Source organism: Symphalangus syndactylus, chromosome 6, assembly GCF_028878055.3.
Source record: "Symphalangus syndactylus isolate Jambi chromosome 6, NHGRI_mSymSyn1-v2.1_pri, whole genome shotgun sequence".
In the NCBI taxonomy this organism is placed as follows: Eukaryota; Metazoa; Chordata; class Mammalia; order Primates; family Hylobatidae; genus Symphalangus; species Symphalangus syndactylus.
The window spans coordinates 74,304,212-74,331,158 of NC_072428.2; the positions used below are offsets into that span (position 1 = coordinate 74,304,212).

A 26,947-nucleotide genomic window follows, 5' to 3' on the forward strand; every position below is an offset into this window, starting at 1 on the left:
AGCTGGGTCAAATGGTATCTCTAGTTCTAGATCCCTGAGGAATCACCACACTGACTTCCACAATGATTGAACTAGTTTACAGTCCCACCAACAGTGTAAAAGTGTTCCTATTTCTCCACATCCTCTCCAGCACCTGTTGTTTCCTGCTTTTTTAATGATGGCCATTCTAACTGGTGTGAGATGGTATCTCATTGTGGTTTTGATTTGCATTTCTCTGATGGCCAGTGATGATGAGCATTTCTTCATGTGTTTTTTGGCTGCATAAATGTCTTCTTTTGAGAAGTGTCTGTTCATGTCCTTTGCCCTACAAACCACTGCTCAATGAAATAAAAGAGGATACAAACAAATGGAAGAACATTCCATGCTCATGGGTTGGAAGAATCAATATCATGAAAATGGCCATACTGCCCAAGGTAATTTATAGATTCAATGCCATCCGCATCAATCTACCAATGACTTTCTTCACAGAATTGGAAAAAACTACTTTAAAGTTCATATGGAACCAAAAAAGAGCCCGCATCACCAAGTCAATCCTAAGCCAGAAGAACAAAGCTGCAGGCATCACGCTACCTGACTTCAAACTATACTACAAGGCTACAGTAACCAAAACAGCATGGTACTGGTACCACAACAGAGACATAGATTAATGGAACAGAACAGAGCCCTCAGAAATGATGCCACATATCTACAACTATCTGATCTTTGACAAACCTGACAAACACAAGAAATGGGGAAAGGATTCCCTATTTAATAAATGGTGCTGGGAAAACTGGCTAGCCGTATGTAGAAAGCTGAAACTGGATCCCTTCCTTACACCTTATACAAAAATTAATTCAAGATGGATTAAAGACTTAAATGTTAGAGCTAAAACCATTAAAATCCTACAAGAAAACCTAGGCAATACCATTCAGGACATAGGCGTGGGCAAGGACTTCATGTCTAAAACACCAAAAGCAATGGCAACAAAAGCCAAAATTGACAAATGGGATCTAATTAAACTAAAGAGCTTCTGCACAGGAAAAGAAACTACCATCAGCGTGAACAGGCAACCTACAGAGTGGGAGAAAATTTTTGCAACCTACTCATCTGACAAAGGGCTAATATCCAGAATCTACAATGAACTCAAACAAATTTACAAGAAACAAACAAACAACCCCATCTCCTTGTGGATATTGAAAGGATCGAGAGCAATGTCAAAAGGGATTGCCTTTCCCACCCAGTGTTTCAGTGTCACTTAATACAGTGTCAGGGACCACCTGAAGTCCCCTGAGGCGCCACCAGTGAGATGCCCTCCCTGCTCTCTGGGAACCTCTGGGTTAGTGAATATGCTTCAGGCAAGGGAGTGCCCCAGGTCTGAGATGGAGTGAAGAGACGGTGGCAAGAGCCCAGCATGCAGCTGAAGGCCCCGCGGATCATCTTCCGAGGGAGAAAGCAAAGTGCTGAGGACTAGGGCAGAGCCCCAGAGACCCAGGATGTACAGAAGCCCAGAGGGGCAGCCCCAACATCCACCTCCCGGCTGCAGAGGCTGCTGGAGACTCCACCAATAAACTGGAGTGCAGAAGAAAAGCTCAGCATCTTTGTTTCACCACCTGGAAGGCTGGATGACCAGGTAGCCGGGTCTGCTAAGCCAGTCCTGGGCGAGAAGTTCAAGTCACCCTCCAACACCACAGTTAGTGGCATCTCTTAAAATTTCTACTGCATTGACTTCCAGAAAGGAGGCAACTTATGATTCAATGCCTGTATGAGGCAGTTACTTTTTTTTTCTTTTTTTTTTTTCGTTTTTGAGATGGAGTCTTGCTCTGTCACCCAGGCTGGAGTGCAGTGGTGCTATCTCGGCTCACTGCAAGCTCTGCCTCCCAAGTTCATGCCATTCTCCTGCCTCAGCCTCCCGAGTCGCTGGGACTACAGGCCTCTGCCACCACGCCTGGCTAATGTTTTGTATTTTTAGTAGAGATGGGGTTTCACCGTGTTAGCCAGGTTGGTCTCAATCTCCTGACCTTGTGGTCCACTGGCCTCGGCCTCCCAAAGTGCTGGGATTACAGGTGTGAGCCACCGTGCCTGGCCAGCAGTTACATTTTTAAAAGGGAGATAACTCATCCAAGGAAAGATAAAAGGCAAGATGGCGGGGACATTGGATATTTGCCCCAGGTGGGCATTAACCTTGGCTCTGAGCCTCCCGGCAGCCAAGGCAAGTGGAAACATGATGGCTGACTCAGCTGCCATCATCATCTGCTCATGGCAAGTGTGTCCATCTCTCCAGTGGGCTCTGGCCTGACAGGCTGGTGTAAGGCTCATGGGTGAGCAATGTCCCTGACAGTAATGAGGGGAGGAAGAAGACTCCGCCTTTATGTGGCCTCCAAGAAATCCAAGGATACACAATGGCATTTCCATGGGGCCACTAAGCTCAAAGGGTCAGATCATCAATTTTTTGGTGATCAAAACTTGGGAGCCCAGGAAAGGCACCAAATGGGGGTCTCCTATCTCCCCTCTCACCAATGTCAATAATTTCACCCATGACTTCAGCAAGATTTTCCAGTTGAGCTCTGAGACAATAATAGTTAGCGTATACTGAGTTCTTCCCACCTCCCAGGCCTTCCCAGCAAGCTCAGTGACCAGGATTACCCTCCTTCCTCCTCTACAGAGGACTCTTGGCCCAGAGCAGTGGGGAATTCACCCAAGGCCCATGGCAGAGCCAGTAAGAGGCAAGCCAATATCTGTGCTGACCCCAAAGCCTGTATCCCCACCTTGGCACAGGCAGCTCTTCCCCTCTGGTGGCTACAAGCCCAGCCCCACCTGGAGATGCCAGACCAGGCAAAGGAACTGGATGTCATTAGCCTGGAAGATGAGAGGAAGCTCGTGTCTGCCCTATGCAGAGAAGAGATGTGCCTGACCACCATGCCAGACCACTTCCAGGGTCCAACAAAAATGCTTGAGATTGACCCCCAACACCCACTCAAAAAAAACTTTGTTGGCTCCCAAAATGTGGGGAAAAAAACCTTCAAAATAAATGTTTAATGAAATATCTACAAAATGTAACATATCACCCACTGGCAACTCAATCCTTCTATGGCTCTGGATGTATTTTATTTCGTAAGTGATACAGACTTGTTGAATATAAATAGGATGTCAGGATTGTCTAAAATGAGGTGCTCCCCAGGACCTACGAGTGTTCAGGTGACCCTACCACAGACTGAGCAAAATGTCACCATGAAGAGTTTGGGAACCTGCCCAATGTCTGGCCAAGTGCTTAATTGAATTGGGGGTAGATGAAGATAGAGTGCTTGCCCCCAGAATTTTACATATAGGAGTCAAGCAGTTGGCTCTCCAAACAATGAAGGCAGCTGGGCAGAGCTCCTGGCAAATGCATGACTTTGAGTAATTTCACTTGTTAAGTTAAAAGAGTGCCCGCATCATCCCCCAACACCTCATTAGCTAAATGGATTGCTCCATTGCTTTGGGGTTGCTTAATATCTGCCTACTGACTTTGCAGAACATCTGCCAAGAACAAGACCTCAGTTTCCTTGACTATTATTTGTCTAACAGAGTGCTAAGCTGGGTACAGCCACACACACGGAGTGTAAAACCACATCATCAACACAGGTCTTACTTGCTATGACAGCAGGAAATGCAGCCAGTTAATTTAAAAGCTGACTCCAGTTCTTGGGATGGAAGTGGGAAAGGGCAGCCAGGATATAGTGCCATTTCCCATTCCCAGGAAAATGGCAATGGTCACAAGACCATTGCCACAAATTTTGATTCCAAAAGTTGCTTAGAAGGTAGAGCTTTAGAGAAACGTAAATGTTCTGTGGGAGGTGGGAGAGTGGACCCCACATGCCACACAGCAAGACCCGTGGCTACTTCCTCACTGTGGCATCAGAGTCTTGGATTGTTCCAGAGAGACTTTGGTTGTTTCTATCATGTTTCTCCATGAAATGAATTGGAGTTTGACGAGAGGCAGTCACATGGGTGTGCCCCACATCTCACTCCTTTTGTAGCAGATCACGTTCTTCAAAAATTCAAGCCGAATTTTAAAAATCAAGAGAGATCTGGCCGGGTGTGGTGGCTCATGCCTGTAAATCCAGCACTTTGGGGGGCAGAGGTGGGCAGATCATGAGGTCAGGAGTTCGACACCAACCTGGCCAATGTGGTGAAAACCCATCTCTACTAAAAATACAAAAATTAGCCAGGCATGGTGGCAGGTGCCTGTAATCTTAGCTACTGAAGAGGCTGAGGCAGGAGAATCGCTTCAACCCAGGAGGCAGAGGTTGCAGTGAGCCGAGATGGCGCCACTGCACTCCAGCCTGGGCAATAGAGCAAGAATCTGTCTCAAAAAAAAAATAAATAAAAAAATAAAAGGAAATCCTTTCAAAAGCCAGATTTCCAGGTCTGGACAGCTCTAGAAGGATCTAGCGGCCTCTGCCTTTCATTTCTGCAGGAGTCGAGTCTCAGCACCCTCTTCAGACAGCTGGCCCCATCCTTGTCTTTCCTTCTTATTTCCCACGCCCAGCTCACTCGTGCACTCGGCAGGCTGGGACCCTGTAGGAACACCAGGCACATCCTGCAATGTGGTATAAGATTTTGTAATGCAAAGACCTGAGAGTTGAGCATAGACACTCCAAGGTGGTTTGCTCAAAGGAAAGAAGGAAGGGCTATCCCAGTGCAGGCAGGAAAAGGAGAATGCTGGCAAGAGGAGACTGCATGGACCACTGGAGATGGGACAAAAGAGAAGATGTGGCCCGCCCGATTCTCATCTTCTTTTACACTGTTTCCTCCCCATCTAGCACCAACGTGTTACCTTTCAACAAGAGTAATAAGGCATCCCTTCTGGAGAGTGTGTGTGGAGAGCTAAGCTCACCCAACTTCCCTTCTGCCCCTGACTCAAGAAGCAGATCCCTCAAAGATGGCTCAGGAAACCTGGAGCGGGAGCATTTAGTTCCATGGCTTTACAGACTGAAATTCACAGCCCACACTACACACAACCTCCTGACATTTGCTGGCACTTGTTTTGTACAATAACAATAGTGCTATTATCATTATTGTTATTACTCCTATTATGCCAGTGCATTAGACGGTCCCCAGAAGGGAGAGAAGGTAATTGGCTCCCATCACCCTAAGCAGCACTATTGGGTACAATGTACAAATAGCTTAAAATTAAAGGCTGGCATCAGAGCCTGTTCAGTCTGTAATGGATTACTAAATGAGCACAGACTTACCTACTGCCATCAACACCTTCCGGAAATCATTTGCAAACAGGACAGATAATTTCGTATCTGATTCAGGTTAATTGCCCTATTTTCCTGCCTCCCTGCTCACAAAGGGCCCCCATGGGATTGAACTCTGCAAAGTTTCCCAAATCAACTTCAGCGGGCAAACGTTCCTACTGGGAGCTAATGAGGGGTCATCATCATCTTCTCGGACCTAAACCCAGACTTGACCATCTGCAAGGCATTCTTCATGACCAAGTCATTCAGATCCCTTATCCCTGACTTTGCTATCCGGTGGAGGAGGAACATCTGCCGCTCGCTCAGTGTATGGTTTAGGGGGTGTGCAATGGAGATGGGGTCTCCCCCTTGGCATCTCTGTTGTGGATAGAGGCCCCGTACTGGAGCAGGAGGTTTATACAGTCTGGCCGGCCCATAGCTGCAGCCACATGCAGCGGTGTCCTGCCCAGGGGGAATCTACTGAGGCAGCTGGCTCCTGTAAAATAAGAACATTGGCTGGAAGGAAGGCATGTGGAGGGGGAGCACAGGAGGGGTCCAGGGCTGTGACGGGAGTGCTCCTCAGGGAGGTCCTGCTGCCTGGCCCAGCTCCTGTACTGCCCTGCCTCCAGTTCATTCCTCTGGCAGCAGCCAGTGATCTTTCCAGAATGCCCATATCAAACTCCTGCTCAGATCCATCACCGCCATCCCACTGCCTGTGGGGTGATGTTCTAGGTCTTTCCCACTCACTCTCACCCTATCTTCCCATTACTGTTCCAGCATTCCTTCCTGCCATACTCTCCTCCCCAACCCCACCACCAAGGCACCAATTATACCTACCTTCCACCTTCACCCCAAAAACACACCCTGCTCTGCATCCTACCCCAGACCCATTCACAACATTCTCACCCATTTTATTCTGGGCTAAATCTGACCTTTCTTTAGGCTTCATTTCTTTCCTTGGGAAAATCTTCCTTAGTTCTCCCACCCCATGAAACCTCCTGTATAAGCTCAGTAGACACTCTACATCTTCACAACACCGTGTACACCATTGACTATGGAATTATTTGTAATAATCTACTGACTTCCCCTCATAAACTCCAGGAAGGCAGAAAACACACACATCTGGCTTGTTGCTGTTCTCATCCCGAGCACGTAGCTCAGTGCCTGCAGAAGACAGGCACTTGGGAAATGACACAATGGGCAGCCTGACTCACGGACAGATTTCACTTCAATTAAATTCCCCACCGCCTCCTGCAGATGGATGGGCTAATGACAGGTGTCCAATATGGAGTTGTTGAATTGAATCAAATTCTGGATAACAAATATGACACAGAAAACAAGGCAATTCAATTAAATTCAGCTGACATTTCGGTAGCCAGTTTTTATGAGCTCCAGCTGGTTGGTGAGGTAAAATTTTAAATAGGCTCTTAGAACACCAGTGTCGACCATGACACCTCCTCCCAGCAGCTGTCTGCAGAGGATAGAAAACTTTGCAAAGCTGGCTGTAATTTTTTAACTGGTGCCTTCAAGTACGTCACAGTTCCATCAGCGTGAAAATGACTTTTTATGAGCTTAAAGGACTGCTGGGCTGTGCAAAGTCCATATTTCATTTTACAACAAGAAAAGAGCAGACAGGCAGTGAAGGAAGGAAAGAGAATATTGTTGAGGTAAGCTTTACCCATCACAGAGGTTTACACACCCGATGCGCGGCCTGATCATCCGGCCCAGAATTCTGAGATGTTTTCCACCTTGCTCGGTGTAAGTGGGAAATATAGCAATGACTGAGCTGAGAGAGTCTAGAGCCAAGGCTGTGAGTAGGAAAGAAAGGGGTCTAATTTGGAGGCAAGTTGATACAGGACACCCTTGGGAAAGGCCCCTCCTGGGCCCAAACCGTTGTACAAACACCATGTAACACGTTCTCCCTTTTTCCAAGGAAGCTGGTGGTCTGGGCTGTTACAGCTGTTCTCTATGGTCTTCCACTTCACACTGAGTGGTCTGCATCTCCATCAGTGGGCATCTTTTCTCAAAAAGATCCCACATCCAGGGAGGAGAGAGTGTACACCTATGGAATATTATGGAAAGCTCTTTAATTTGGAGACAATGTTGGCTAAGGCTTCTGTTTCTATCTATCAAGAGAGCCAGAGAGAGAGCCAGAGAGAGAGAGAGAGAGAGAGAGAGAGAGGAAGGAGGCCCTTAAGTGGAGGTGGGGTGAAAAGAGAGTTCAGCATGAATGTCTTATGAGAAAATAATAATGAGGCTTGGAGAAGGGAGAATAGTGAGCCTGCCATCCACCACAGAGCTATGCTGGCTGGAGGGTGGACTATTTTGGGGTTTTTCTAGTGTGTGTGTGTGTGTGTGTGTGTGTTTTGTAGTCTCCTGTCTCAGCCTCCTGAGTAGCTGGGACTACAGGTACACGCCACCACACCCAGCTATTGTTTTATTTTTAGTAGAGACGGGGTTTCACCAGGCTGGTTGGCCAGGCTGGTTGTGAACTCCTGACCTCATGTGATCTGCCCGCCTCAGCCTTCCAAAGTGCTGAGATTACAGGTGTGAGCCACCATGCCTGGCCAGAGGCTAGACCATTTTGGACCATTGCAGCATCCTAATTTCATGCGAGGCTGGAAATCACGCAGACAGCATGGGAATATTCCCAGCAATGTATCTGGTGAGAAATGAACCAGGAATCCTTTGTAGCTGCCCCCTGTGTCTTGGGTCCTGAAATTTCTGCCTCACTGAATCAGAAAGAATCTTCTCGAGACCTGGTGAAGAGAAGGAGGGCAGCCTCTGACTAGCGTGCCCTAAGATACTTGCCTAGACAGGGAGTGAGTGGCCCCATGGGGACCCTGATTGGTAGCGGACAAGACACAGGTCCAGGAAACCACTGCTGGAAGGACCGGGAACACAAGGCACTCTGTTTTTTCTACCTGCAAAAAATCCCAACTCATGAATGTAGCAAGATTTCTACCAGAATTACCGTGTTCTAGAACGTACTGCACAGCATCAAAGTGGCCTCTGTGTGAGGCCACATACAACGCCACAAACGCCCTCTGAGACATCCACTGCTTCCACTTCTACCCTCAAAATGTTCTGAATTTGCAGTTCAGTAGAAGGAATCTTCAGTAAGCCCGAGACAAGATAGCTGGGCAAGATAAGAGGAGTTTGAGTTATTCTCAAAAGCGTGGCTACATTTTGCTGGACAGCTGATGAGGCATGCTCAGGGGAAGGCTTGTTGAATGTCCAATTAAGGCTCATCATGGGAAGAGAGAGGTGCAAACCCTCACTGAAAAGTTGAGAAACACTCAGGACAGGATGGGGAGGCCATGATTTAATGCTTTATACATGTTCAGGAAATACGAATTCGCCATCAGTCAGGCTCAGAACGCAGGAAGATCTTCCTGTCGATGTTTTGAAGAGAGAAAATAGCTTTGCCGGGTGTCCACAGGAAGGAGGTTGAAGCCACTGAGGAAGACACCAGCCAATACAAATGGCCTCCCAGAGGGTGACAGGCATCTCTTGGAGACCGACTCTGGCCTTCCCATCTATTTGTGTGCCCATTGTCTCCATTAGGTTTCAGAGCAAGCTGAACACGCACAGGTGAACAGCCCGGTCATGTAACCACCTCGTGGTGAATTAAGTCTTTGAGCCTGGGAGGAAGGCTACGGGTTCCCCCAGGGAGGATACTCTGCCCTGACATGGGAGTCAGGACTGGGGCAGCGGGAGGAGCAGAATCAAGGCGAGGATGACGGCAATTCTGACAACCTCAGACAGCAGGGAGGTGACCCCTGCAGCCAGAGCAAGAGCCAGAAAACCAAGCATGGACCACACTGCTGGTGACAAAGGGGAGGGAGACAGAAGGGGCAGAGGAGAGTGCAGAGGAGGGGAAGCGGGAGGGACTGGGAGGAGATGTGTCAGGGCTGGGACAGGGCCCCATCCTGCCCACCCTCCCTGCCAAGTCTGCCTCCTGCCGCACCTGCCCCGAGACCACCCACTCTTCCAAGAGCGCCAATCCCAGCCCCTGCTACACCCAGCCTTCCCTGACCCCTTTGTCAGCAAAGAAACTCCGTCTCATCTTCTCCAGGAGCACACAGCTTTCCATCTGAATTTCTTTTCTAGGAAGAATATAGCATTGCCCCTCGTGTCACAGTGATTCGTCTTCCCTGTTGGGTACACATCTGGTTTCTATCCTCCTGCTCCCCACTGACCACCCCTAGAGCCCAGCTGAGAGGCCAGCAGGAGCCCTGGAGGACAGAGCGCCAGCCGCTCACCCCAGGAACAAGGGGTCTCTCCCCCCGGAACCAGGCAGCACCTGATGGAGGCATGTACCACAGCCCCGAGCTCTCAGCTGTATGTTTCTCAGTTATCTGGAGTTCTCCTCTCAGTATTAAATTAGATTTCCAACCTTATCACTTATAAATATGAATAGAAACGTGCTGCCTCGACTCCTTTGTGGGGCGGGGTGGGGCGGTAAGTGGGTTATAAATCACAAATCAATAAACCCAGCAAAATGGTAAACCCAAGGAGTGAAGGCAAACCCTCGTTGCGGTATTTCATAATTATGGCACGGCTCATCGTTCTCTCTTCCCTGCTCTGAAACTGTTACTCAGATATCAGTATTAAAGACTTTTTCCCCCCACAATTTACGGTTGCTTTGTAACGTATAATATCCATTTAAAGAAGCATGAAAACACCTTGCTGGGATCCGCTTCCACAGCCGCCAGAACAAGTTCTGTCCAACCGTCATGATGCCAGATACATAATGAAATAATCCCTCCAGGAACAACATCATGGAACTTCAGGGTAGTGTCATCCATCAAAACTCCTGCAGGGAATAATTTTTTTCTTTTAAAAAATTGGGTATTAAAGATAAACTACTACATTGGTTAAGTTAAGAGATTACCTGACCTTGAGTGCCACAAAGATAATTTTAGAAATATCGAATACAAATCTCATTTGATGGTGCCGCGTGGGTCTGTCTGTTGTCGGTAATGCTTTTTAGAAAATAAATTTGGTTCAGCTCAGATGGAAGCCGAACAAAATCACAATGCCAACGATTTATAAAATTCTGTAATTATAACTTGTCCTATTGTGAAAAGGCACATGAGTCATCATTTTATGAGGCAAACTCTACAAATAGGATGACTTAAACCTGAAGTAACCAGTCATTAGACACACAGCACAATGTGGTTATACAAGTCACATAGGGTAAACCAAAATACTCTTGGATAATGTCATTACCTGGCTAAAGAGGTGACAATGACAAAAAATTGTTGGATCTTTCTAATTGAAGCCTGGGAGGGATTTTTCCACCTTGGCACTGCTGACAGTTTAAACTGGGTAACTCCTTGTGGCAGGGGCGCCTCCTCATCCGGTGTTCACAGGTTCCCGGCCTCTACCCACTAGATGCTAGCAGCACATTCACCAAATCAAGACAATCAAAAATTCTTCCAGGCCCAGCACGGTGGCTCATACCTGTCATCTCAGCACTTTGGGAGGCTGAGGTGGGCAGATTGCGCCCAGGAGTTCGAGACCAGCCTGGGCAACATGGCAAAAACCCGTCTCTACAAAAAATACAAAAATTATCTGGGCCTGGTGGCTCACACCTGTGGTCCCAGCTACTCGGGAGGCTGAGGTGGGAGGATCACCTGAGCCTAGGAGGCAGAGGTTGCAGTAAGCCAAGATTGCACCACTGCATTCCAGCCTGGGCAATAGAGTGAAACCCTGTCTCAAAAAAAAAAAAAAAAAGTCTCCAGACACTGCCAAATGGGCTCTGGGGGAGAAAATCTCCCTAGCTGAGAGCCGATGTGATGTAAGGAGCTAATGCTGACATCCACCCCAGTTTGGACTTGGAGTACCAGAACTCCTTAGGCCTCATGCTTTCTTTATGAGCAATGCCACCAACATCGAGTCTCAGTTCCGCCCAGGTGACACAGTCTATATTCCAACTGAGTGGGATTCATGAGTTTTCTGGTTTCATGATTGACTGCTTTGTGCTTATGTACTAGGTACTTAGTGATTACTTGGTGCCCAGACCCAGTACCTATATTCTTTCATCCTCAAGACAGCCCTCCAAGGTAGGTTTGTTATCTCCATCTGCTGATAAGCAAACGGAGGCTCACATAGCCTGTAAACAGCCACCCCAGTGCTGGCACCAGACCTACCTCCCTCCAGGGCCACTGGCTTCTCACTCTTGGCTCTGTGAGCACCAATTTGCTACCAGAAACTCAGGATGGTAGATGTCAAGAGGGAATAGTGATCAAGAAATCTGTTAATTAGTGTCCTATTTGTGGTTCAGACACAGAGGATAATCGATAATTAGTCTAAGTAAGACAACTTGACTCCCTACAACTTTGAAAATATTGAGTAAAGCTGTGTTTTGCTGAGACATGCAAGAGTACAACTCCCACATGCTGAACAGCCCCTATAGAAATCGGAGTACATCCTCTCTTTATAGACAGGCAGCCACTACCTTGGACTTAGACAAATACTAATTATCACCAGCTAAATAAATTGTCAAAGTTGACAATAGACGTGTAAGGGCAACCCTGGCACACGGATTTGCTTACCCCTTTTAGATTTGTGTATCTCAAGGTTTTCACACATGATCTCATTTGATCTCCCCCCGCCCCAAATTTTGAGGTGGGTAGGAGAGGCCTCAGAGGATTATTTATAGGCAGTAGCCCAAATTTCTTCTAATAACGAGTAGCACTTTCTGTCTTTCTTGTTTGCCACCCACAGCAAGGACTACAACAGCAGAGAGAGGTCGAGCTTCTAACAGTTGCTAAGTGCCTGTTGAGTGATAGCACTGTGACATCAGTGTTAAGTCACCCCCTCTCTCATGCTCCCTCTTAGCTCTCTTGGATTAATAGCCCTGCATAGCTCATCAGCGAAAATAAATGAACAGAAGGGGTGCCAGGTATTTGTAGGTGAGGATACACAATTTTCCAATAACTTGTTTGGGAACTCTTACTAAGTCCTTCAACAACTCTCCTCACTTTTAATATGTTAAATACAGACTAGGCTCAAAACACATTTCTTGCCAAATAAAGCCCCAAAAATGCCCGAGAGCATCTTCCAAACACTCCTATAGGAAAATAAATATGTCAGGAAAAATGCTTAACCTATTTTAAAGAGTGCAAAGGAAGGTATTTTGGCCTTCACTGTGCATTTTGAGTTTCCTGCATCATTTCTGTCCATAGGCAGAAACGGCTCTGAGAATTCTAGAGCTGGTTTCTCTGTGTTATGGATTAGGAAACTGAGCCCAGAAGGGCAGTGTCTGGCAGCACCAAGCCCATGGAGGCAGGCTGCTTTCAGATCTGTCTCCTTCGCTCCCCAGCCCCTGCAGTACAGCTGCAGTCTCTCTGCAATATCAGCTGTTCACATTCTCTGTGCAGCAGCTCAGAGATTTTTTCTATATCCTCATTTTCTTGAAGTGTGTTGCATTGATTTCAAGCAGATGGGGAGATGATGGAGCCGAGGGACTTTGATTCTGTTCTCATATCCTAAATATTGTAGGGAATCGGGGTAGGGAAACCACGCCTTCATGTCAGGGAAGGAGACTGATGGAAGGAGAGATGAGCTCTAGGGTGCCTGGCCTCCACTGGGTATCTGCCACATGGGACTTGTCTGGAGTGGGGCCCTTGGGGTCCTAATTCAGTCACAGGGAACTTTTGGTTCTGGGTTCTGATTCCGGCTGGGCTAGCTTTGAGCTCCCAATGTGAACAAGGACACAGCTTGGAATTTGGGGTTCTGATATGTACTGGATTAGTGCCAGTATTTGGGGTTCAAACGTAGATAGCAGCATTTGCTTTGAGACTCAGGTTCTTTTGAGGGCAGTTTACTCTGGATTTGGGGTTCTGATTAAAGTAAGGTTCGCTGTCTGTTTGGGGGTCCTGATGTGAAAAGGTCTGTTCTGGGATTTGGAGTCCTCGTATGGGCAGGACTCGTTTTGGGATGTGGGGATCTGATGTAGCCCCGAGTAGTGTGGCATTTGGAGGGTAGGAATCCAGCACATCTGCCCTGAGATTTGGGGGTCTTCACGGTGATAAAATCTGCTCCAAAATTTGGGCTTCTGCTATATGCAGGGTTTGGTCTGGAATTTGGGGTTCTGGTATAAATAAGGTTGGCTGAAGGATTTGGGTTACATATACAAGAAAAGTTTGCTTTGAGATTTGGGGTACTCATGGAGGCAAGGTTTGGTTTGAACCTTGACTTCTTGACATGGACACAGCCGGCTTCAACCTTGGAGTGCTGATGTAGACACAGCTTCATATCTGGGGGTTCAGATATGGGTGGGTTTGACTTGAGCTTTGGGGTCCTGTTGTGGACAGAGTTTGTTTCATTCTTTGGAGCCCTTATGAAGACACTGTGAGGGGATTTGGGCTCTGGTATGATCATGGTGAGTTCGGTAACTGCCTTTCAGATGTGAGCAGAGTTGGCTTTGAATTTGGGGTCCATATGTGGGCAGGGTTCATTTGGGGCTCTGTCATCCTTACGTAGATAGAAGTGGCTAATGGACTGGGGTTCAGATGCACAAATGGTTAGTTGGAGACTGGGGGGTCCGGAATTGGGCAAATGAGGGTCATGACATGGGTAGAGTCTGCTCTGGGATTTAGAGTTCTGTTATGGCCAGGCATAGCTTCAGGGTTTGAGGCTCAAACATGGGCGAATTTGCATAGAGATATATGGGGTCTTGAGGTGGGCAGCGTTTGTTTCAGATTTTGGCATCCTTGTGTGGACATGGTTGCGGAGGATTCGGGGTTCTAATAGTCACATAATTAGTCTGGCAATTTGGGATTTCAGATTTAGCCAGGTTTGTTCTTGGTTTTGGGGTCCTAAACTGGACAGAGTTTGTTTCAGCTTTGACCTCTTTGCGTGGACACAGTTGTTGGAGGATCTGGGGTTCTGAGGTTGTAGTCATGGTTAGCCTGGTGGTTGAGTCTTGGGCTGGTTTGTTGATTTTGGGGTCCTGAGATGGACAGGGTTTGTTTTGATTTGGCATCCTTGCAAGACAAAAGTGGATGGAAAATCTGGTGTTCTGAGGTAGTCATAGGTAGCCTGGAGATTTGGGGTTCAGTTGGGCATATTTGCTCTGGATTTTGGGGTCCTGAGGTGGTCAAGGTTTGTTCAAGCCCTGACATCCTGCGGGGGATGTGGTAGCTGGAGGATTTGGTTAGCCTAGAGATTTGGGGTTTGGTGTTGGGCAGTTTTGTTCTGGATTTGTGGGTCTTGAGGTCAGCAGGGTTTGTTTCAAGTTTGGCATGCTTGCGTGGACATGGTTGGCTAGAGGATTTGAGGTTCTAATTTTCTCAAGACCAGCATGGAGAAGGACTTGGGGTTTGCTTTGAGTTTGGGGTACTGACATGGCAGGCTTGCCCTGGGTTTGGGGGTTCTGCTGAGGACAGGCTTTGTTTCAGACAAGTCTTACATGAACAGAGTTGGCTTTGGGACCTGGGCTCCTTATGAAGACACGGGGAGCCTGAGGGTCTGGCTTCTGGGGGGGTCCCGGCTTGGACAGGATTTGCTCAGGGTTGGCAGATGCAGCCTGATCCAGGCAGGACCTGCTTGTGGATTAGGGTCCTGCTGTGGACAAGGTTTGCCTTGATTGGGAGTCCAATTTGAACGCCGTGTGTTTGAGATTGGAAAGTCCCTCTGTGGCCAGGACCCTAAGTGGCCCTTCCATCTGGGTTTCAGGGTGGCTGGGTTTCAGGGGTTTGCTTTGACATCTGGGGTTTCTAACGTAAGCAGGCTTCCCTTTGGGAATCCACTTCAGAAGTGGACAGGGTGCCCTTGCATGTGTCCAGGGAAGGAGTCAGGGCAGAAGCCACCTTCGTCGAGGTACTGGAGCCGCTGGAGTTTGAAGGGGATGCCGACAGGTCCAGCTCCTCTTTGAGCTCCCGTAGGGTCATGTCGCCGCGGCAGTTTGCCACTCGGAACATCTCCCCCATCACCTCCAGCCACACCCGCAGGACGAAGACGTCAGGGGCCAAGTCGGGTAACGCGCTCGCGGCCTTCGGGTCACCGACCAGCCGCTGGCTCCGGCCGCGGGCACAGGCCGAGGGCTGCGCGGGAAGAGCCTCGCCGCCAGCGCTCCGCCCGCCCCCGCAGCCGCCCGCCGCATAGCCCAGCCGCGGCCGCGCCTCATCAGCGACTCGAGTGAGGTGACCACGCGTCATCGCCGCCCCCGCCCTGACGCCCCACGGCGGGCCCATGCGCCCCCCGCCCCACTGTGATGCCCAGACCCCTCTGGGACCGCCCCCTCCAGACGCAAGGCGAAGCCCCTCCCTGCCTGCCGCCCGAGCCCCCAGGGAGACCGACGGGCGGGCGGCCCCCCAAGGTCCCGCAGTCCTTTCCCGCTCCACGATGAACAAAGACGCAGTTTCACGTGGCCGCGGGAGACGGTTCTTAAATAATGGAACAGGACATAGGTGCTTCCCAGAGCAACTGGGAGATTTATTGATAAATACAGAGACATCGCCAGGCGGCCACGCTCCAACGACCGGCACTGGGCCCCCGTCCCGAGCTCAGGCCACGCACGTCCCCACCTACTCGAAGCCTCCAAGCTGCTGTTAATGTCAGTTCTTTTCACCAGGCAAACGGAAGGGGCATTCTTGCTGCTGTTAGGAATCGGTTACCACTTCTCCGTGTCTGTTTAAAATAGGATCTTTGCATAAATTGGGATAAACCACTTGGGAGGAATTACACGTGAACAAGGCTGTAAATCACCATTGCATGCATGGCCTGCAGATTTGTAAAGTGCAGACTTTCGTTATAAAAACACTTCTAGTATGAATGAATAATAAAAAAAAAAAAAAACACATTTCATAAACATGACTCCCTGCAGCAGATCTGGTCCCGACTTGGGGGTGGATCCCAGAAGTGGGAGACAGCTTTCCATGGAAACTTGCAAAACTGCACCAAAAGCTATCAATTTTGAAAATGCTCTTGAATTCTTGGCGGGAGAAACATGCTGATAAGGCCACCCACACTTAAGTGGGGAAATGCCCCCTTGAGAAAGGCTGGGCTGGCTCTATGAAGACACCGTTGGAGTGAGCTCTGCCTGGGAGAAACCCATCTGTGCTTTTCCATTCATTCGCTGGAGATGAGGCTGAGTGTTCAGGTAAACAGGAAGCTTACCTGTGGTGGTCAAATTATAAACACTCAACATGGCACCCATGAATAATTAGAAAATACAAGCGCTGAAGTGATGGGGGCGGGAGCTAGGAGGGCAAGGGGAAACAGAACAATCTTGGAAAAATCTCGGTTGTTGCAAAAAAAGAATAAAATGTACACTTAAAAATTATTTTTACAAAGAAATTACAGCCATAAAAAATATCTTTGCATTGGAAAGGCACTCATATTATAGAAAAATGTTAACATATAAACGGAAATTGTAAAGGTTAGATTATTTACCAAAGAGTCTCTACAATCTCTCCAAGCATGTTGTGATTCAGCATGCAAATTATACACATCACAACACAAACTGAAGCCCATTTTTTTCCTTAATGGAAAATTAAGCTCTGAATAGAATACAAGATTCCAGTTGAATAATTCTACTTGCTGCTAGATCAACAGATTTTCACAAAACAATCTCAATTTGCAGGCAATAAAAAAAATTAAAAATCGCTAGTTACCAAAGCAAAACAATATCTCCATTTACTTTAGGCAAGAATTAAACACACGACGGGTTGACCGATTTTTTTTTTTAATATGTAGCTTCTGATTTATTAACTCACTTTTTGCCGATGTTGCCTAAATGCTACCCTGGGGTATAATTTGCAATTCTCACATATGTACCTTATTATTATTTTGGCATGGTGTATATACTCCTATCTTTCTTTTAAAAGAATCAGTTAAATGGAATTTGGAGGTGGGAGTAACATCCTGTATACTAGAAAATTCAATACATAGCTTCAAAAATTTCGTTAAAAAATAAAGACAAGACAAACAAGAAAAAGACCAAAGGGCAGAATAGAAATAGCTTACAAACCCTTAGCAGAGCTAGCTCTTGAACCCCAAATGGGCTGTTTCCTCCTTCCTTCCCTTATCCTACCTTTAAGAACGTAAAAATAGAAATAAGAAAAATGACATGTGCATACATGTATGTAAAATTTGTTCAAATGGTTAGAAAATCTTAAATTACTGATTTTAAAAACCTGGTTAAATTCTAGAGCATCTTTCTTAGTCTAAATTTGAAACACATGAAATCTAAGTGATGTGTACTTAAGTCAATTTGAGGAGTATATAATTTGACCCCCAAAGTCACAGGTGCGTAGAACTTGTGGGCAGGTTCTGATCAGAACTGGGTTTTCTTTTTTTTTGGTTAAGATTTTAAAGCATTAGATATAAAGTCAATATCCACGCGTCTCAGTTATCAATTTCCCTCCCAAGTTTTTAAACATATAGCATATTCATATAAAAATGGAAAAACCTCAGTTATCCATTTCCCTCTCAAGTTCTTAAACATATGACAGCATATCCATATAAAAATGAAAAATCTTTCAGCTTTATGCCTCTATCAAAGGCCAACACATATCTTCATGGAAACAGTTCCTGTCAGGCGGGGAGGAGTGAGTGCCTGAGGAAAAGTTCCAAGTAGTTTACAACAAAGGCACAATATTAGAAAGACTGTCATCAATCATTCTTTAGATTTCTTCATCACATTTTTCAAAAATAAACAAATTGAACTATATTTGTAGCAACTCAAAGTGGAGCATAGATTTAAATGATGTATTTGTTCAGCTCACTGATAGGGGGCAAATACTACATTAATATATTTTCTTCCTGTAGAGAGTTATTTACATAGGTACAGTATTTCAGTTAAAAATAAAATATAACACCATAAACTATATTTTATAGGAAATCATAAGGGAAGGAAATATGCAGGTCTATTAAAGACTTAAGACCTTCTAATAAACTACTTTACTTGGCGAGGGTTGGGGGGACTTCATATCATACAGTCTGCCATGGAGAAAAGAAGTTGCTGGCAGGCAGCCTGATGGTTCAGAGGCTCCAGTGCCCAGTTAGCCACCTGGTCTGCAATCTTTCCACAGACTTACTGATCAGGCTTGATCAGGATGGCCCAGCCATCCAGAAAAAGCCCCCATCAGGTTCAGTCCCTTCGGGGTACAGATGGAAAAGGCGTCAGTCACTGAGTGCACAGTATGAAAAGTTCCAAAATCTCCCCCAGCTGGTATAATGCAATCAGTTCCCCTTCAAGTTATGGTAAGCCATATGTGCCAAGCATGAAATAATCAGATTGCAACTCATCATGGAGTAGTTAATTCTGTTTTTCTAGTACAGCAGTGTCTATGATATTCTGCCGCTTTGGTTCTAGGGCTGCAAAAAAGGAAACATCTTGGTCCTGGTCTGACTGCAATGCTAAGATGGTCTCTTCAATGCCTTCAAGATGAGGGTTACTGGCATTTCTAAAATACGCTAAAGAGAGAAACCATGAGTCTGAATCAGGTAAGCCATGAACAATGTTCAAAACACACTCGGTTTTGTTTTTTGTTAGCCACATATCAGGACGATAAATCAAAGAGTATTTCTAAAATGTTAAAGACGGACTCCCAACAGTTATGCATATTTTAAAAATTATAGTAACTATCTTTTTTTCCTGCAATACAAAAGAAATGGCAACGTGCAGAGCAGGAGCAGGTTGTAGGTAGGGTGGGGCAGGGGGTGAAGTGGCAAGAAACGTACATGTAGGGCAGAGTTCAAGATATCTTCTTATATGTGTGGTGTAGAAATAAACTATCCAAGAAACACAAAGCTTTTATTAAGTCCTGTCCAGGTGTAAATAACCCACTACTTGGGTTACAAATGTTTTCTAACTGACCACAAAATAATACCATTAAAACGTAATAGCAGTTAAGGCTTACGTTTGCTACCTTTCATAATCTTTCATGTTATAACTCAAAATTTATCAATTTCCCTCATTTCTGGAAAGCTATGTAATATTTTGCATTTTACCATATGTTTATTAAGTACGAAGACCAAATTACATTCATTTCCTTAGTCATTTTATAAATAACATAAAATAATGCATAAAAGTTAATATATTTATTTACATAATAAACTTTAAGCGTGCTGTCACACAACCTGCTTCAGTTTCCTACAGGAAATCTAGTTGTGGCCTTTAACAACTGGTGGAGTTGACCCGAAATGTGTAAGTTCTGAAAAGTGCTCCATCTACCCTTTTCCAACAGCATCTGCCGTAGGGCCTTGGCTAGCAGAACCCTCACGTTGGTCATAGGATCTGACACGAGGCTCAGGAGGCTGGGAAGCAGGTGCTCCATGAACTGGTCCACGGGGACACACTCCTTGCTCACCACTGCCTGCTCCAAGAAAGTCACAGCCAAAGAAGTGATGTTTTCCAGCAGTCTTCTAGAAACATACGCTTCTTTAATCCCAAAGAAGTCATTTCAGAATCTGTAGGTTTGAGGCATGTGTGTGAATTTTTAAATCTCAAGCACTGCAGTTGGTTAGAAACACAGTTAATATTTTATTATAATCCACTACGAAGCAGTGGGTTCCAAGTAGGTTAAGATCTGGTGAGCTTAGGAGTCAGAAAAGTCTAGATTCAAAACCTAACTTGGTCTTAGTAGCTATGTGACTTCCGGTTAAATGGCTTAGCCTTTCTGAGCCTCAGTTTCCTCATCTGTATGATGACAGGTCTCTTATGCAAAACATCTAGGACAATACCACCACACTGCATACAGCCGACCAGTAAGGAAGGGTCAAGAACCTCACCTCTGTCATTCACAGCAGCCGTGGCTGTCAAGTGACAGTCAAATCCCAAACCACAACCCAATGCCCAGACCTCTGTAAACAATCAGTAAACGCCAGTCCTGTAGTCATACCCAGCATGTGCATATAACTTCTCCACTTACAAGACTTTACATGTATTCTCTCACTTAATTCTCAGGACTAGCCCTGGAATTCAAAATCAGCCTAGTTTTACAGGCAAAAAAACCTCATTTCCAATGTGGTGGTGACAACCACAGGTCTCATAACCACCAGTGGCAGCGGAGTGGGGGAGACTGCGAGCCCAATTGTGGGTTCTAACTCCTGTGGCAGCAGGGTGGGGACTGCGAACCGAAGTGTGGGTTTTAACTCCTGTGGCTCTTCTACGCCAGGGTAATTTGTGTCGTGGTGGATGGGCGCTGTGGCGGTGGCTGCCGGTGTTCCTTAGGTGCCAGGCGCCATGCTGGGTAGCTCAGCTCTATCAGCCGACGGAAGCCCATGACAACACTAGAAGGCAGGCACATATTCCTGGGCTCCTTTAAGCAGTGTACACGGCACCCAATATGTAGTCTTTTACCCCTCACCCCCTCCCACCCTTCCCCCCAGTCCCAGGAGTCCTTTTATTTCAGACTTTCTAAATCTCAGATAAAGAATTTAAAAATAAAATCAAAAAATATTTCCTTTAAGCTTTCTCCGCAAATGGATTTGGAACATTGACTCTTCCTTCACAAAAGTCTGTGCCGTCTGTGAGTTTGTGAGTCTGTTTGTTGTTCACTCCGCCATCTACTGCCCTTCTCAGAGTGGGCTGCCAAAGCACTCCTGTAATGTCCCACTGGTCCAACAAGGGGCGCTGGTGAGTCCTTTGGTGCCCGTGGTCATCAGGGAGAGAAAGGGGGCTTTGCGGTCTGGGGTCAGGTACGGTCCCAGCCACGGCTTCACTGGACTATCAACAAAGCTGGGTGGCGGGGTTACAGAGGTTCATTACAGCAATCCCTCTACCTTTGTATATGCTTGAAAACGTGTGTAATCAAAGTTAAAATGTTTAAAACGTACTTTAGCAGAAAAAAAAAATCATGGGCTTACACTTCCTGTGTGATCTTGAACAAGTGACCTAACCTCTCTGGGCTTCAAATGTTTCACCTGAAAGAGCTGGTCTAAAGGTAAATGGGTATGCCATGCTCAATACACATTACTTCTTGTTTTTTTTTTTTCTTCCCTGAGATGGAGTCTCACTCTGTTTCCCAGCCTAAAGTGCAGTGGTGCAATCTCAGCTCACTGCAACCTCCACCTCCCGAGTTCAAGCAATTCTCCTGCCTCAGCTTCCCAAGTAGCTGGGATTAAAAGTACCCGCCACGACACATTACCTTTTATTAGAGAATTAAATGTGTGATGTGATGCCTGGCACACAAGAAGTATTCAAGAAATGGCAGCCATTATCACTGCCATTGCCTGTAGGCAAACATAAATCACACCCTCATTTCCAAGAGGCTGAGTAGAGAGGGCGATCTGAGGAGCTGGACAGGATGATACGAACTCTACACATTTACTCTAAACAGGTTAAAGTCTCTGCCCTAACCCACTGCCCAATTCTTCATCCTGCCTTCCTTCCAAAGCCACTGGCTGAGGTGAGGTGTAGTGGTGGACACAGAACAGGATAGGGCAGGAGTGGACTGTGGGTCTGGCCCTTACCTTACTGGATGGAAGTGTGGGAGAGCAGAGGCTTGTTTACTCTGTCTTTAGCATCTAGAATCTGTCTAGGCCATGGTAGGTACTCAATCAATAGCTACGTGGCGAATGAGTATGCCAGTGGGATAACCCTGGGCAAGTCCCTTCACCACACTGGGTTGGTCCCAATGTCCTGTGAGATAACAGGGCTAGGTGAACTAATTCCTCAGTTCCTGGCTAGTGCTCCAGGGCTGAGATTCTCTGTCTGGCGAACTTGATTTCATCACATGGCAGATGTTAACCAGGGTAGATCCCTCCCCGGGTCTTGCTAACCTGACAAATGAAAGTGAAAGCTTGCCTTCCAACCTACTTAGAACACTGCAGGAACCTTATGATGAGTTCATTGATGAAATTTAACCCCAATGCACTTTCACTGTTGGAATAGAACTTCTGCAGAATTGCCACGACCTGTGAAAAATATCAGAAGAGCACATTTAAAATGCTGCCATCTGTTTGAATTATGAATACTACTCTACATGGAAACTAGGCATTTTTATGCATCCTTCCACCTTTAAAATGAATTTATAAGCACAGGAGAAAGTAATTTTTGTCGTGGTCATCATTAGAACACAGAGAAAAAAGATGTTTAAATATATGGCAATACACACACACACACACACACACACACACACACACATAAAACCCTTCATAAAAATGAAATTTAAAAGGAGACTGACATTAGAAAAATACATTCTTAATCTTAAGGTTCCAAATTTTAGAGCATGTCCCCTTGCTTAAAAACTAAGTCATTACCTTTCGGAACATGTCATTTTTATAAAATTTTAATACCATCAGAGTATCTTAAAATCAATATTGTCAAATGTGATTTTTTTCATCAGTATTCAGCTGGTATAAAGCCCACATAAAAAACAGGATCAGCTTTTCTATAGCAGTCTTTGCTCACTAAATATTTTTCTACAAAACCAAGCTGTAAATCAACCTGTATTTTAAAAGCACTAACCTATTGCTTAAAGGGTTTCATATATAAAAGGATTACTCCACAATTTCTGTCACTGAAACATATAACTTAACAAAAAAAGCTATCCTACAAATTGATAAAACTATAATATAGTTCCTAATTTCAAATTTTAAAAGCTAGTTTCATAGGTTAGCTGACAAATTAAGCCCAGAAAAATTAAAAGAGTTAAAATGGAAGACACATCAACATTCCTATTTGTAAAAATCACAGAGCAAATGCCCTGATTCCTTACTAGTTTGAAAGAGATCCACCGAACTTCAGAAACTTGATCTGCACACAACTTTAAGGCAATGTGCATTAGGTAATCATAAACATCATTGGGACTACAGAGTTCCAGAATCAGTATCAGCTGTCTGAAATTAAAAGGAAAAAACAAAAACAAAAAACAAAAACAACAACAACAAAAAAAAACATTATTTTTGGGCAAAAAGAAAAAAAAACTTATTGAGTTCTTTTTACTATCATTTCATCTTATAGATAAAAATAGCCATGCTGGGAAATGAACAGCAAAAGACCCAGCAAGATTTCGGTCTTCAGTAAAATGTCAACAGCAGAAAGCTGAGCAAAATGACCATGCAAAAAAATGTGCACAAAATTTTAATTCTTCATCTCACACACATGCAAATCAAACAAAAAGGAAATAAACTCTGTAAAACAGAGGCTGAGAAATTTATGAATACAGATTTAATATTTCAATTTTACGTTATCAGTTGAAAAGCACATAAAACTTTAAAAATCAGATAACATAAAAATAGCCAGAATGTTGAAGTTCACAAAGGTCAACAGATCGAGCGAACACTCTGAGCCTGCAAGACCGCCCCGGCTTTTCTCCCACTGCAAACCGAACCGGATGCTCCTGCTCGGGGCTCTTGGCAGCACGAGGTGTTTTCACTGCAGCGAGGTCCGCTTGGAGAGAACTGGGAGCGCGTGCTCCTTACTCCGAAAGACAAAAGCATGCAGGAGATGGCTGGCTGTGAAAACCCACTACCAAAGCTTTCACTACTTTCTAAATGGGGATGGGGAGAAGGGCACGAAAATAAATGACATTGCTTTCACCCAGGCAACGAAAGGAAATGAAAAAGAGATGGGGAGGAAGTTAGAACCAGAAGCCAGGAGTGCTGGTGAATACTTTCATATCAAAAAGCACCGTTTTCAAAAACATGATACCAATATCATGGGCACCGGAGCACAGAATTCATATCAGTCGCTGTGGCTTCAATAAGCCGGGAGATGGGAGATAGGGCGCGTAGGGGGCTAGATTACGTGGTCGGGCACTGGGTCCGCGCAACCACCCAGGGAAGCCCCACCGGGCATCGAGCGCGCCTACTTCCCGTGCGCCGCCGCTAGAGGTCGCACTGCTTTCATGGAAAATGTGGGCCTGTTTTTCTCGACTCAGAACAGGATGCTGGGAACATGGTAAAATGACTGAAACCTCAATCTCTCAAATTAAGCGGAATGATTAAAGACCACAGCAAAGAGAAAGGCTTTTGGTTTGCCCCTGGCGTCAGCCAAATCATATCCTGAATAGCTGCAAAAGCCTGATGAATTTATTCAGGGAAGACAATTATTTGAGAGATTTCTAGTTGTGGATGAGAAAAATGAAAACTAAAGACACCGAAATGAAAACAATGTAAAACCTAAAACCCAAACAACTGCCACAAACAAATTCCCTTCACACCATGAAAGGCACATTATATACCTTAGGGAGTTATTTAAACTCATGCTTCCACCCTTTCATCATCACTAAAGCCTGGAACATTCCTTTTGCCAGATCAAGACAGAATTAAATAACTCCTTCAGGCACAAAATGATGTGCAGATAGGAGCCACCTTGGGGGACCTTTTTGTTTCGTAATCATCTCATCTGGGTTAGACCCCTTCATGTCTCTCACAGTAGCTAAAGGGCATTAGGCATGCTGTACCCTACGGAGAGGACCACTCAGCATGTTCAGGAAAGCTCTGGCAAAAACTGCTCTGATTAATAGGAAAATACTGAAGAGTGGGTGATTCATCTTTTATTTGGTTCAAATAAATTGCCTTCTAGAACAGCAGAACACTCTAATTCAAAAGTGACTCAAGCCCTGTCTTCATCTGAAAATGAATGTCTCCCCGGAGACTGTGGTATTTGTAACTTAGGGTTTTTGGAATCTTGTTTATACCTTAACAAAAACATAATCTCTTTATCTAAAAGAACACTATTACTGCTACTTTAGAAATCAACTATATGATAAGAAAATTAAGATTTATTCCATCTAGTTTGCTTTCTCATATCCCCAAATATGTTTTTACTTACTCTGCTAGTTCATATCGAAACCTCCAATTCCTGCTGTTATCAGTCACTACAAATTCTTGAAACTGATATAGTCTCTCCTCTTGTCTTCATGAAGCAACTATTTTTAAAAATGTATATATAAACAAACATGTATAATTCTTCACAATGACCCCAAATGCCCCCTTTTATTCCACTTCCGATTATCCATTTGTCACTGGCAAGAACTTTTGCATTTCCCCTACACCTCGTAGTCTATCACCCAGCATGGCTGTGAATGAACATTGCTGTACACTGACATCAAATGCAGTGTACTGAACGCCTCCAATCTTTTCCCCTGGCTAGGACATGTGCTTATTATGTATTTCTGAATGCCCCTGAGGTCTTCCTGCTTTAGTAATTTCCTACCTAAAAACAAAAAAACAAACTAACAAAAGCCCAGTCTGTGTGTGTTTGGAAGACAGTGTGCCAGTGCCACTTCCCAGGGAGCGAGGCTGCTGCTCGGCACCAGGAGAGGAGAGACTCAGCTGGAGCAGCGCACACCAGAGTCCGTGAAGGGCAGCTCTTGGTCATGTGGATGAGAGTAATTAGTTTCTCTAGGTCATTTTTAAACTCTTATTTTTATATTCATCATTCCTTTGGGGGGGTGAGGGGGAGGAGCCAGAAGGGAAGCAGCAGCGACTTGCAGAAAAAGTGCTTCATGCAGAACAGAGGTTGGACTTCAGCCCAGGCTCTTCCCCTGGGTAACTTCTGGACAGGTCAGGTCACTACCTGGGGGCCTTGGTTTCTTCTTTTGCAAAGAGTGTGCTAGGCTTTGTGTCTACCATCTTCTACAGAATTAAAACTCTAACAGACAGGAAAATTAGGAGAAAAAAGTTTAAAATACTTACCCATCACTGAAAGAACACCCACTTTAAGATTATGGATGGTACATTTCAGCTGAAGAAAGCTGAACAACTGCATTGTTTTTTTCACTGACACCATAGACATCCAGGGCTTCACAAATTTGATTCAGAGAGAGGAGGCTTGTTTTTTGCTTTTAACCCTTCTTCCTACCTTTAGAAAATCATACAGGTATTTAACAACTCCTATTCGCACTTCATCTAGATCCTTTAAAAATCCATTGAAGATAGGCACCAGGTCAGCTGCTGTTAACTGATCCCCAAGAATCACAGCCAGCTTGTGAATGGAGAAAGCTAGGGTTCACCGTACCTTCCACTAGGGGTGCATAGCAGACACAGGAATCATGGCAAGCAAGTACAATTCAACCTCTTCCATATCTTACATGGCATTTTTGGAGCAAAATGAATACTGCCAGGTGTTGGCCACTTAAAGCTTTATTTCATCAGAGACCAGTAAACATGCCAATTTGCATCCACAGAAAATTCAGGTCAATAAGCCTTGCTGCAGCTTCCCTTTTCTCCCTAATGAATGACCCACCCTCTTTCTGCACGTGCCTCTAATTAGGCTTTTACCTGTATGTCAGCAGCCAGTGTTTTGTATGTATCTTTCAGGCAGTGCCAATTTTGCCTGTCCAGGGTCAGTGCCACCCCTGGGAGGCTGTAGGCACAGTGTTTGGCTATGTCAGTATCGACAGTCTGGACTCAAGCTGGGTCAGTCATGGACACATACTGATCTAGCAGCGGCTGAGGTATTACATCCTGGGAAATGAGAGAGAAAGGAGGCCATTGTGAGTGCAGGAAAATACTCACGAAAAACAAGGAGTTTGGAGTTTAGCGGTGAAAACAATACAGCAGAAATGTGAGAGGAACAGGAGGCCTTCCTAAAGCCAAAGGGCTTCAGATTGCCAACTCTGTTTTCTCCAGAGAGTGGGTTTTCAATTTTGCTTGAAGTGAAAGCAACACCCAGAACTCATCTTTTTAAGATTGGCACAATATTTGATATTACAGAGGACAGCTTAGACAGCAATGTCTGCTTAGGCTGGTACATCCAGCTCTTGAGAATGGAGACTGGCTTCTCTTTTCTTAGAACTGCCCCAAGAACCTAGCACCTCAGACCTTATACTCTG

At 45.4% G+C, this 26,947-nt stretch overlaps 1 pseudogene; it reads right to left on the minus strand.

The window, feature by feature from the left end:
- Positions 1 to 5,387: 5,387 nt before the first annotated feature.
- Positions 5,388 to 15,373, minus strand: LOC129485351 (ankyrin repeat domain-containing protein 60-like; annotated as a pseudogene).
- Between the last annotated feature and the right edge of the window lie 11,574 nt (positions 15,374 to 26,947).